This window comes from Toxorhynchites rutilus, chromosome 3 (genome assembly GCF_029784135.1).
Source record: "Toxorhynchites rutilus septentrionalis strain SRP chromosome 3, ASM2978413v1, whole genome shotgun sequence".
In the NCBI taxonomy this organism is placed as follows: domain Eukaryota; kingdom Metazoa; phylum Arthropoda; class Insecta; order Diptera; family Culicidae; genus Toxorhynchites; species Toxorhynchites rutilus.
The window spans coordinates 289,289,694-289,303,317 of NC_073746.1; the positions used below are offsets into that span (position 1 = coordinate 289,289,694).

The 13,624-nt window shown below is 38.4% G+C and overlaps 1 protein-coding gene across 4 annotated transcripts in view; it reads right to left on the reverse strand.

Moving 5' to 3' along the window:
- Nucleotides 1–12,144, reverse strand: part of LOC129775497 (dipeptidase 1) — a 509,186-nt gene extending 497,042 nt beyond the window's left edge. For all 4 annotated transcript variants that reach the window (XM_055780305.1, XM_055780304.1, XM_055780303.1 and 1 more), the window contains exon 1: nucleotides 11,042–12,144. The gene's annotated coding sequence lies outside the window, so the exon portion shown is untranslated. The remainder of the gene's footprint in view (nucleotides 1–11,041) is intronic.
- Between the last annotated feature and the right edge of the window lie 1,480 nt (nucleotides 12,145–13,624).

Below are 13,624 nucleotides of genomic sequence, written 5' to 3' on the forward strand. Positions count from 1 at the left end.
GATTTCGAATGCTTATAACTCGAATATTTCTTAATAAATCCGAAAGATGTTTGCATAAATTGATAGGAAATATTTCTACGCAGCTATCACAATCAATACAGGGTCCATCAGATTAAACGCTCACGCAACAAATTTTAATAACTTCTACAAAAGTGAACCGATTTTTATTTTTAAAACACGAAAATAAAGCTTATTTCAGGACATTTTTGATGTGACCACCCCTTTTTTCGATAACGCGTTTTAAACGGTGAACAAAATTATTCATGCACAACTCTAATAAATATTACTAGTTCGATGCTGTTGAAAATCCGAGTTATTTCTTGTTTAAGTTCCTCCAAATTTTGTGGCTTATTAACATAGAAACGGTCCTACACGTACCCCCAGCGGAAATAATCGACGTCCGGAAATGTTGAAATTCTTACCATAAGAGGACAACGTTTCATTAAGGCTTCGGTTGCTCAAGTAATACGATTTGACTAAAAATACACGTTCTTGTAAATTGTACATCTTGACACTGAAAACCATCCGATCAGACTGAACGAGTAGCCGAATATTATCGTCCCGAAGTGGGGAATGCAATGTTACCATCAACGGAACGAAACAAATTTTTATAAGGAACTATTCGTTTTTTTTTGGCGTGAGTGATTAATCTGAAAAATGGTATTTTTCATGAGATAAGCAATTGTTAAATGTCAAGCGCTATCTAAACGGCATAGCTGCTCCGTTTTGATTGGCCCGATTTACGGTTTTCCCAACACAGCCATCGAAACCAAGACACCTGTGGAAATTGGCATTGCAAATACATGCAAGTTGGGAGAATTTTGCTCCCACGGACATGTGTTTCCTAACACAGCCATCAAAACCAAGGTACCTTATATGACTTGGCGTTTGTTCAAATTCTTTACTTACGCAGCAAATATGTTGAATTCAAATGAATTCGAAAATTGTTTCCTTCAATCAATACAACCCTTGTATCTTCAAAAAATAATTGATGAATTTCCAATATCCACGACCTCGCGGTACGAAATCATCTGGTTGTATTTTAACCTTCATAAATATTGCACAGTGATCTGAGAAGAACACAAAAAGTGTTGAAAAATCTAATACATTTCGAACAAAATTTCTCGTTCCTGAAAAAAGTAAAATGGTTTCTATTCAAATCCATCGCAATGTCTTTCAATTTAAAAATTATGTCTGAAAAATTCAATTTAAGAATATCTTTCAAAAGACTGTTCGTTATATTTTAGGTGATGTTTCGAAGTCGAAGACTAGTGCCACAAGAGCTCAATTTTGTTCAAAAATTTCATCGCAACCAAGTGGCTGAAGATATGCTTGAACGATCAAAATCTGATCCCACGTTCGTCCAACGTATAGTTACTGGCAACGAGACATGACATTTTCCCTTTTTCCGAAACTCAAATTACCATTTCGTGCGACCCATTTAGACAGCATTGAAGACATAAAAATGAATTCGCTGCGTGAACTGAAGGCAATTCCTGAATACAGCTACCTATAAAAAGTGCTTCGATGACTAGATTGTTTGTTGGAAAAAGTGTATTGTTTCAGAAGGAAAATATAAATTAAGATGGTAAATAAAGCATTTTCACGAAAACACAAAATCCCGGTACATATTCGATAGAATGTATTTCCAATCCAATTGTAAAAACTTCTACATTTTTGAGGGAAAAAATTGAATATAATGGTTTTTTTTATGCATCTCTGCGATTTGTTGGACCACAGTTTAGATGTTTTCCTAAATATTGCCTCAGTGGTATCCTGGTCTAAAATCATTGTTCAATTCCGTATCCCCATCCACGGAAGAGACAGCAAAGAACTTTGTTTCCTTAACGAACTTGCAACAACCTCCGTTCCGTCACCAAGAGGTACCCTCAGAGACACCTTCGTGAAACATAAAAATGTTCCACTAGCATAAATAAAGAGCTTTCATGCCCATGCAATTCGCTGTCGCGGTCGGGTGCATGAAGAATGCACTCGAAACGATTTTAGTGTCACGCTCATACGGGTTCCCCACACTGTTGCGCGTCACTTGACCTGGTGCCACAGCTACAAACAAGCATTCATCCGGAGCCTCGAGGATGGCGATAACCGCCAGCCAATTTTCTGATTGTATCAAAACTGCTTCCGTCGGAAATAAGTACATCCAGTGCGAGCGGGCAAACGAAACACACACGGAGCATAAATTTGGTGGCAAAACGACGAGCCAGCGGAATGGAAACAAGTTGGCTAACGCATCTGGTGAAGTGGCGAAGAAAATTTTGGCTTTGGAGAGAAAGTAAAGTTATGGATTTTTCCGCCGGCAAGAGGGAGGAACACTTTTACGATATTGGATGGGATGGCACAGGGAGAAGTCCGGAAAGCGTTGATAGGAAATCAATAGCGAGATCTCGTCACGACGCAGTGGCACTGGGAAAGAAAAGTTGTGGGGTGAAATTTGGGGTGGGTCAGTTTATTGAGATCATCTGAGGGGAAGCGAATGCTTGTTTTCACTTATCCCAGATGAACAAATCGATCCGTGGCCAGAAGTTCGCTATCGTGGGTAGTGGTATTTATCGAATCTACTAATTAACATCCACCGAGCTGTTGTTTATTATTCATTATTTTTTGGGGACGTTGCGGTACAAGGACTCTTCTCAGCTCGAGAGAACCAATTCGTTCCCACATGTTACCATGTAAAAGCGCGCTGCCGAACGTAATTTCAGCTCATGGCAGTGTGTCGCATGAAACTAATTACGTGGTTCTGGCATGAAATAGAACCACTGGTTCTCTGATGATGGAACTAGTTTCGGCAACAGCTGCAGCGGTTATGATTGCGCGAAAAAAAAAAAGAATTTCTTCCACACAACCAATAGAAATGAAACCCATCGCATTTCCAGTTTTTCGCTCAGATTACAGCTATTCCACCGAATTATGCCCCTTAACCCAGATTGGTAAAAACATGTTGTTCTCAGTTGGAAAATGAAACGATGCTCACGATACTCATGAGTTGTAACAATGCTCTATAACAAGAAGATCACAGAGATTTTAAGTAATATAGTTCGGGTGCTATGCGATGTCAATTCATTAAAAATGAAATCACTGATGGGCCAGCAACTCACCCATAAGCAAAAATCGTTTTTAACCGTCTTGGTAGATTGAACAATCGCATTTATTGCGTGTCGTATTTAGCATATCGTTAACAACAGAAGAAACAAAGTCTTTACCGAGATCAGCGCGATATATTTCGACATGAAATTCCGTTCAATCAAAACTTACATTGCAATGTTCGTTTCTTCTGCTAATAATATTATGGATTATTCGCGGTTATTGAGCAACATTTCTCTTTTAATGTTTCCCAAGCATTTTATGTCGATGACCTGCCACTGATTTTTTTTTATTTCTAGAGTGTTCTTGCCATTGACGAACTACTGTTTTGTTAGTAGTGACATAGATGTAAGCATTCCATATTGTCCGCATTTTTTTTTCACTAATAAAGGAACGAATTTTTTTTTGTGTTTTTAAAGAAAATGCTTGATCTAAATTTTTAAAATCACCTTCAAAATAATCCAGTCATCGAAACGCTTCATTAAGAGATTTCAAGCGCATATTGCTCAAAATCGTTATTTCGACATATGTATGTGTTATATGTTGTATTAGACAGAAAATTATTCAAAAAAATTTGCTTGAACACGAACAGAAAGTACAGTGATGCTTCTGAATCCGGACGCTTTTCTATCCGGACACTTTTTCATTACATTCAATATTATGCTAAAACCATGACATTTTTTGCATGTTGAATTGATGTGCCTGATAGTTACTATTGTGTCAATTTAGTTTAGTGTCAAACATGGTACCTAGCTGTGAACATAAAAATGTTAAAAATCAAAAATCAATGTGAATTTCACAAACCTATGTCCGGAATAAAAAGCACGTTCAGAAAATGATTCTAAATCCGGACGGTCAAAAGTTGACGATTAAATTTCTCATTGAAGAAGTTGCATAGGGGTATGTTAGAAGCCTTAGTATGGAGTATGGAGTGTGGAGCAAAGATTTTCGATCCGGGAAACCGCAAAACTCTTCGGTACACAGGACGGGGTCGATTATATGACCTGTTTGTATGTACGTGGGTAACTTTGTAACTTTTTCTGTAGCGCTGTCCTACATTTATAAAAATTTCACCCCCTTACTGTTGACCGATTGATCTGAAATTTGGAACACACCTTTATCTCTGCAGTCATTATAAAACTGCGTATTTCGTAATCTTGAAAGCCCAAAATGGCGAATTTCATATTCATATTTTTTTTTCAAAATTGCATCAAAATGTGTACCAAATGAAAGGTCTTGACTATTAGAACACACTTATTTACGAAAAACGCAAATTCAAAATGGTGACGGGGCCATTACCTTCAGTTTGTTGTTTCATTACATGCCCCACGATTTTATTTTAGTCTCATCAATGCCCTAGATTAATGAAGAAAGGGGTGTGATAATTACTAATTGCTACATGCCTAATTATTTTCTAGCTTTTAGTACATCATCTGTATTGTTATTATGTTTAATCATAATGAAACCGTTGAACTTAAAAAAGTGTTTTTTAATTATTTTATTTTAAAGTTTTTAGTACATTATCTGTATCATTAGTATATTTCTCTACAATATAACCATTCATCAATTTCTTCATAATTTTGGATTTGCATTTTTCATGAATAACCGTGTTCTACTAGTCAATCGCTTTCGTTTGATACCCATATTGATGGGGTTTTGAGAAAACATGTGATCCACCATTTTGTAGTGGCCACCAACTTGGATTTATATTTTTCATCAATGACTGTATACCACTAGTCAAGCTCTTTCATTTGATACCCATATTGATGGGGTTCTGAGAAAATATGCAATCCGCCATTTTGTAGCGGCCGCCATTTTGGATTTACATTTTCCATAAACTACTGTATTCTACTAATCAAGCCCTTTCATTTGATACTCATATTGATAGGATTTTGAAAATATATATAAATGGCGCCAATAAATAATTGAATTAATAAATAACTTTTGTACCAAATCCGTTTCCATTTATTCCCGCTACTTATGACGCACCCGTTAATAAGTTCTACAATAATTAATAAATAATTTATCTCAAAGAATTGCAAAAAGAACAGGTGTCCGGATTTAAAAGCAAAAGTGTCCGGATTTCAAAGCATGATTAAAAAAGTGTCCGGATTTAAAATCATGACACGATGAAAGAAATTTCAAATTTTGAACAAATATAACATGATTTTGTGGAGTTCTGTGATTCATAACATAGATGAAGGCCTTCTGATTCCACAGGAACGCTAATTTTTAGTGCTATGATATGTCAATATTTTTTAGTGGTTGAAGTTATATTCGTAAGCGCTTAAGCGTCCGGATTTCAATGCATTACTATATAGTGAAAAAGTTAAATAATTTGACGATAAAAATGGATATGTTTTTCCGATTGCACCAACCACTGGCTTTCCTCTTCGACGCAACGAGTAATCTTTTTGCCTGCAATTCGGCGTTAGCTCACAATGTGAGTCGATGCGTATCACGAGTTATTTTCCATTTTCCGGACAAATAGTCATTTATAAGTTGGCAAAATCAATGGAGAGATGATTTTGGAAGATAGTTTTACTCTATTATCCCCAAAGATCGCTCAATTCGGGCTCAATTCACGTCTTTATCGTGTAGGTATTGCTTCTAACAATTTTTGTAACTTTGGTCCAGGCTGTCATAATATTGAGCATGTTATTTGGTTATGTAAAAATGCAATTAATGAATTCAACTAGCTACTGATTTTTAAGTTCGAATGGGTATACTCACGCATATCAGATTATGATAGCTTGAGTAGTCACGATGTCTTCCTTGGAAGTACACTTCACTTCTTCAAATGCACTTGTCCATTCTACTTTACCTTCCCTATACATAAGCAGAACTTAGCACCCAACGAGATCAGTTCCCTAAATCAGCTACACGAACTTACCAAGAGAGCACTCATGGCCATATGATACTTAATATAAATCACCTGGCTATAAAGTTATTACAACCCCCTTCAAACAATATTCCGGACAACGAGAAAATGCTATTGTTATCTATAATACATTTCTGTAGTCATAGGTTTATTTAACTTAGGCTTATATTTATGTTTATCTTATCTATCCAGACAAGTGTTCAATGGTAAATGATGACTCCGTGTCTTCTTCTGCACAATCGAATAAACAGAAGAAAAGGGTAGTAATTGCTTTAATGGTATTTCTGTGTATATTTTTGAACAGAATGTGGTTCCGGATTCAATCTCGTTATCTCGTCTAACCCCTTGAAAAGATACAAGTTCATACAAGAAAGGAACGGTTTTTTTCAGGGCTTCCATTTGATTTATCAAAAGAGAAAAAAAAATACAAATTTGGAACAATAAAAAAAAACTCAATTCAATGCAATTACTACACCCAATCACAGTCCTATGTCAAGACCCCGTTCGTCCCCTAGGCCCAGACCCATCATTTTTTATAGATGTATTCATGAGTTTCCTTCAGTTCACGCAGCGAATTCGTGTTTATATCTTCAATACTGTCAAAACGGGTCCCACGAAGCGGTAATTTGAGTTTTGGAATTAGGAAAAAGTCACACGGGGTCACATCTTGAGAGTACGTTGCTTGTTCAATCACATTCGTGCCATTTTTGGTCCAAAATAGGTTCACAATGATCGATCGTTGAGCAGATGCATTATCGTGGTGCTAAATCCAAGTATTGTTCTTTCACAAATCCGGGCTTTTGCGACGAATTTCCTCTCTCAAACGCCTCATAACACCAAGTCAACTTTATTGACCGTTTTGCTCTCCAGGAGGAACTCCGAATGGACAACATCATATCAAAAATCACCGAGCAAAAAGAGTTAACTTGTTTTTAATGACACTGTAAACAACTGAAATAACAAATCGCGCTCAAAATTGACATTAGGACCACTGACAGTAGTACCAACTTAAAAAATAATAATTGAAAAATGTTCAGCTAGCAGATTTGAATTTACAAATTCTCGTTATACACGTTTCATAACTATATAACCGCTCCATTTTTTCAGTTTCAGTTTCCAGAGATATGTAAGAGGTCGGTTGAATTGAACTACATAGTGTGGGGAATAATAACTATCTTCATTTATAAAACTGGCCATTTGAACTTTATTGTTGTGTTCAGGCGCGAAACATCCAACAAAACAAAAATTCCAGTGCATAACTATAGAACCAGATGGAAAAACTCTCACTCCTTTACACAATTAACGTTAATTTCACATGAATCACAACGAGTTTCTAATTCGTAGGTCATCTTTAGTTTTCAAACAGTTCAAACAACCCATTCGGTGTGGTTTTGACCAAGCTGCGCCATGGTGTAGTGTGTATCTAGTTCTACGCAGAGGATACTTCTCGTTTAAGCTCTTCAAATCACTCACACTGTTTGTAAGATGCATGTACTATTCGTACGATCACTCCTCGCGAGGTCTTGATAGGGTTTTGATCTGGTAAACAAGCTGACCAGTTCAGAAACTAAAGCCCCTATTCATTAAGATTGTGTCACATTTACCCGAAACCCACTCACCCGAAAGACAGCTACCCGAATGCGACTTTTTCCCGAATGCAACAATTACTCAAATATAACAGTTACCCGAATGTAACATTTACCCGAATGCGACAGTTACTTGAATGTAACAATCACCCGAATGTAACATCAACCCGAACTTACCCGAAAGAAGGATACATTCGAATAATACGCAAATTTTATTATTAGGAAGTAATTGTATATATTTATTTCTGATGAGTATTATAAAAAGATCATATTTGTCTTGTACGTTCATTTCCATCCAAAAAGTTCGTATTTTTTGTGGGTAGTGCAATTTGAGAAATAGCGGCGTAGGATAAAATCCTTTTCAAAATAATGAAAAGTGAAATAATGCAGTTTTATAACGTATTATAAAATGTATCTATTCATATGGATGACTCAACCCGTCCACTTAAAAGAAAGCTGACAGTGTTGGTACATACGTATTATGGCACTAAAGTGCAACTGTTATTATGATTTTTTTTTTTCGTAATAAAATTTATTCTGAGATCACTGTGATGGAAGCGGTTCCCATCTAACGAGGATGAGGAACCGAGGCGGTCTCAAGCCGACAAGGTGATGCAATCTGAGTTGACTGCCGACCGTAATGCACCAGGTATGCCGTCCTAACCTAACTAAAGGATCGTCTCCTATGTTTCAAACAAACCGGGCAATCGGTTGAACACAGGTTTGCTTGCGAGAGGCCGCCGCTTCCGACTGCGGGTTGGCGGCCGACTCGGATTGCGTCAACTCGGCGGCTTGATGCCGCCTAGGTTCTTTATCCTCGTTAAATGGGGCTTCGTCTCCATTACGTTGACCTCAGAATAAGTTTTATCACGGAATAATAAATTTAATATAAAAACTGGGGTGGTAAATACGTGAATACCTTTTCTTTTATCAATTCCTTCCACGTTCTCATGGCATTTATGCTTAAATTTTTTACGTTAAAACTACCTGTTTAATTTTCGAAATATTCCATAACCCATGCTCATTTTTGAATGATCTCATGGATTTAAATATCAATACGGAAAGGAAGGAAGACGGCATGTCAATTGTGTCTACACTAATTTTCAGAAATGACACCGCGAAGTCTTCAAAATCATTTTCAAATTTCCTCATTACAATTTATCATTTCACTTCGTAGTTTTGTTGCTTTTTCATGTTGTTTTGATGTAATCTTATTTATCAACAGGAGATTCGACGAAACTCATAATCTGATTTGTCGGAATCTTTCATTCTCATTCGGGTAAACATTCCATTCAGATAAATATCGCATTCGGATGTTTGTTACATTCGGGTATTTGTTGCATTCGGGTGAATTTCATTCGGGTACATGTGTTTCGGGTAAACGTGTTTCGGGTGAATGGTTTTCCGGCGAATGGGACACAACCATTTGTTAAACTTTCCGGATTTCAAGAATTGATGCCAAATTATTCAATTATCACATTGTTTTTGATGACGAAAACGAAAAGACATTTCAATCGCCGTGTTCCGGTGGAAAGGGTCTTATACCGAGAAAACAAACAGACAACTATCCGAGAAGGTGGCCACAGCTCGCCCAAGATCAGCTCGAGGGTTACCGCTGCCATCAAAAAGACGATTCGGGCCAATACTGTGAACGCGCGGAAAATGGCGAAGGAACACGGGATCAGCGACTTTACGGCACGGAAGATCGTGGAGAAAATTGCGGGGCGAATTCGATGGCATGGAAAAAACTCACATAATTACTAACCGCATCCGGGAGCTACGATGTAAGAAAATATTAAACTATCTCAAGTGAAAAAAAAATCGGTAATCCTTTCCAGATAAATCTGTACATGTGGCAACACTGAGCGCAACGCAGAGGATTGGGTTGCATGTGACTTTGTTTCCTGCTCCCTTCAACCCAGAATTTTACCGTTTTACGTGCTACTAAAAATATAAAATCTAATATTTAAAATTGAAACGTCCTATTGCATTACTTTACACTACAGTAAGCGGAAACACCTTACGTTATCTGAAAAAATCCCGTAAGTCCTAAATCGACACCCAATGAGTGGTTGTTATTTTTAAGAATTACATTTTAATTTTACATATAAAATTCTGACGAGAATTCTCTATAATGTTTGTTGTAAATTTGCCTTAAATTTCCTATATTTTCTACTTTTGCGCTCTTCTTTGGTATATGATTTAAATTATCAAAAATTATAAACATAAATAAACACAAACAAATTTCATAAAAGAGATTTTACAGATTAATCATAATTGCTCTCACTCAAGGGTTGTTTCTACACTTGACTTTTCAAGGAATGTTTCCCAACATTTGAATATAAAAAATATATACTTCCTTATGGCGTTAAACAGTGTTCTCATATTCGAAATTGTTGATGATATAAGCCTTTTAACAAGTACAATAAAACACCGGAATAGATCGATAAAAGAAATCGGCGCGAAGAATAGCTCACATTCTGATCATTTTCATACATGAAATACAGACAAGTCGGTAGTAATAGTTCAACATTTCCCTAATCATTTTAGTATCCCTTCAGTCCTCACCCTTCATCAGATTTTTGAACAGAAATGTGAGTGATAAACTGTTCGAACCCATTCCATCAAAAATCTATTCCATCTATCATATCAAAAACCTATCTTATCCTCACGCATATAATGAATCATTCCCATCTGTGAGCGGGGGTAACCTGTATGACCATTTCTTCGACGGGGAATGATTAACGCCAGCGATGGAGAGTTTCCTTTCGTCACAGCTGCTTTAGAATTTTCTAACAAATCGTTCACGTTTGAGCCATCAACTAACGGAACACCGTTTCGACAGGACATTCCTCAGAAAGTAGCAACAGCCAGCAGATGTCCATCATCATCATCAGCAGTAATTCATCTCGGCGAACGCCTGAATCATCCGATTCGTCTAACAAGGAATAACGACAAACAAAACAAACAAACGCCGCTAACAGAACCGGCGAGGATGTGTATGACTACACCATCTGGCAATTGGAAGGATGACGATGATGACGGCAATGAGTAACATACACGGACAAAAGTTGAAAGATAAATTAGTGCAAATTATGGGCTGGCACTTCGTGGTGATGGAAGCGAAATGAAACATAACGGATCCGACAATGACTCGGATGAAACCGATAGCGCTCGCTCCACGCCCCATGCCGCGATTTCCCGTCGCCTCTCTTGACAATGGAATTACGTAAGCCTTCCCACTGTGGGTGGAAATAGAAAAGGCCGCACTACAAAGCGGGTCAGTTTTGCAAAGTTAACGGAGTGGTTGGGAATGACAGCAGGAAGCAGACGACAGCGAAGCAGAGATAGCGGTAATTTCCGCAAAAGATTTCCTCACACTGCTTCTCCTCGGCTGGACCGGGTTAGGTTGACAGTAGCTCCGGGTTGTTGAACTAGTTCAAATACAAAGTTAAACGGAAATGGGACTCACTTTGTGCTAAGGGTCGATCACTTTCCCTCTCTGTCTGTCACTGTCGGATCTTCCCGTTCGCTGCGGGTGGTCCTCGCTGATAATCCTCGTTCGCCGGGTATATTCAAACTGTCAGCAAGAATTTTCGTTGTATTTGAGGTGACGGTTGTCGTTTACGTTTCTGGCTGATTCACAAAATCACTGATAATTTTCCTACTTCATGTAAACCCTTCCACTGGCACTTTGAGCATTTCTGTTACCACAGCTTGAAGCGCACACATACCAACGAGATTAGCAAAATCGATTTAGTTGTCTAACACTGATTCGACATGTTTGTGCCACAAATTTTGCAATCTGGTGCTCACTAGACCGGCAAACAATTCACTCACAGGTTTTGGGCTCTTGTTTCTTCTCCTCAGGAACGCAGATCACGTCTGAAGTTAAACTAATGTTGCAACACCCCCGCCACTGTCATGGCACACATATATTTTGATTTATGGCAAGAGATACGAACAAATCGATGAGCACTTCTCACGCACAACGCAACAACCCCCACACATTTCTGGAGCTTTCCTCCGCCCATACCGGATTTATTCAATGTAATGTAAAACCACTGAAGGGCTCGGTCCTGCCGCTTTAACGCTATTAATAATCAATTTTCAACCGCCCATGGCTTGCGGCGAATGTGGGCCCTTCAGCCCCCACCGAAAAAGGAGCAACCAAAAATTATTTCTGCCGCTCTTTGAATCACACACATTCCTTTTGCCTGCGTCTCGGATCGATTCCCCCACCCTTGGCGACCACGAAAATCGCGAATTCGGATACACCACGGTCGGAGGACCAGAACAACAACAAACACACCCGCGCGCGTACAAATTGCTTCACAGAGATGGCGGCGGCAATGACGGGTATATGTAAAGTCTCATATGCTGCCCCAACCGAAGGAATGTGGGCTACGAAAGGAAAAGAACCCGTTTGTGGACCAGCAAACGGTACAGACGCTTATCTCGGAACACCGCTCGAGAGCAACTGAGTTGGCCTACTTTCAGGCGGACCTCGGACAGCACCATCAACGCGTGGCTTCGGAACGAAACGCGGACGACCGAAGCCGGGGAGGTCGGGATTGAGAAAATAACAGGAACACACAAGGATTTGCGAATGTTGCCTTTCTGCGCTCCCGCGGTTCCCGCACTTGCTGTGCTATCGAAGCGTGAGAGCGAAGCGTAAGGAAGCACGCAAAAATCTTTCCACACTCGAACAGGAGGATGGAACAGCGAGAGCGAAAGGATTCAGCCCGCGAGAGTAGGTGAGTTACTTTTTGTTATTGTTCGTAAAAGAGAGAGCGCCGGCTGGATGAGACTGCAAGTGCTCAATCCGTTAATTTGTAATGGCACTCGGACGGCACTGACGATCATATGCATCGGAACGGGTGTATATAAATATAAATCGATTATATTCGATTAACCAGAATACGTTGTTTTGATGTAAATAAATGTTCGGTTTATTTCTCTGTTAAGGCAGTATTCTAGTCTATAAATTTGAAAAAAAAAAATTTCATATTTCTGAAGCTCAAGCATTCAAGAATATATCCTAGGAAAGACTTTTCGATAACACCATTATTTATCGATTTTGATCCATTTTTGTGATGCGGTATCTTATATAATAAGGTCATAACAATCAACTTCAAATGCTTTTATATGGGGGTCTCCGTAGCCACACTGGTTGCGCGTTCGCTTAGTAAGCGATCGATGGTGAGCTCAAAACTCAGGGCCCTCATTGACCATCTTTGTGTTGTTACAGAATAACTACGTCCAAGCAACAATCATCAGCGATGGAGTTCGATCCACGGTCGAAATAAAGTCGATTCATCCATACAATTGCTCTGCTCTGCAAGAAACATCGGGCTGCTATTCTATTAATAATTTAACAATGGTCATATCATCTGTCTCCGTTGTCCGGTCTAACTGGACAATGGAAGAACAGAACGAATATTCTTACGCCTAAATAGCTACTGTGAAATGTAATGTACCATATGCAATGGTATAGAAGGAATACTATAAAGCCGATAAAAGGCAACTGTGTAATGTGCTAATTATAGATGTGATAAACATGTGACATGTAAACGATTAAAATTCGGCTCTGTTACTGTTAAAAATTCTAATGAGCCTGAAATAAACAAATGGGATAAAAACAAAATACTTTTATCTCGAAACTAGTTTTTTTAAACTGGCGTACACGATATTTCAAGTTCTATTGAACCGATTTATGTCGAATTTATATAAACATACTGAATGCATCTCTCTGTCACATGAAAAAAAAAAAATTAAAATTTTCTTTTTTTGTTAAATCTTGAAACGTAAAAGACAGCATTTTTTCTCTTCACACGGCCGTCATTTAGTCAAAAAACATATGTTTGACTTGGCTGAGGTTCATGCAATAGCAGCATCTTTTTTGATTCAGAATCTGTTAGATTTTTTTGTTTTAGATAACCAGAATCACTGGAATCGTGTATGCCATAGCACAATGTTTTAGAACCCCCTCACTTCATCAGCTTGTAACTATTCTAGTCATAGATGCCAACCCTACCTGATTTTTCAGGATTTC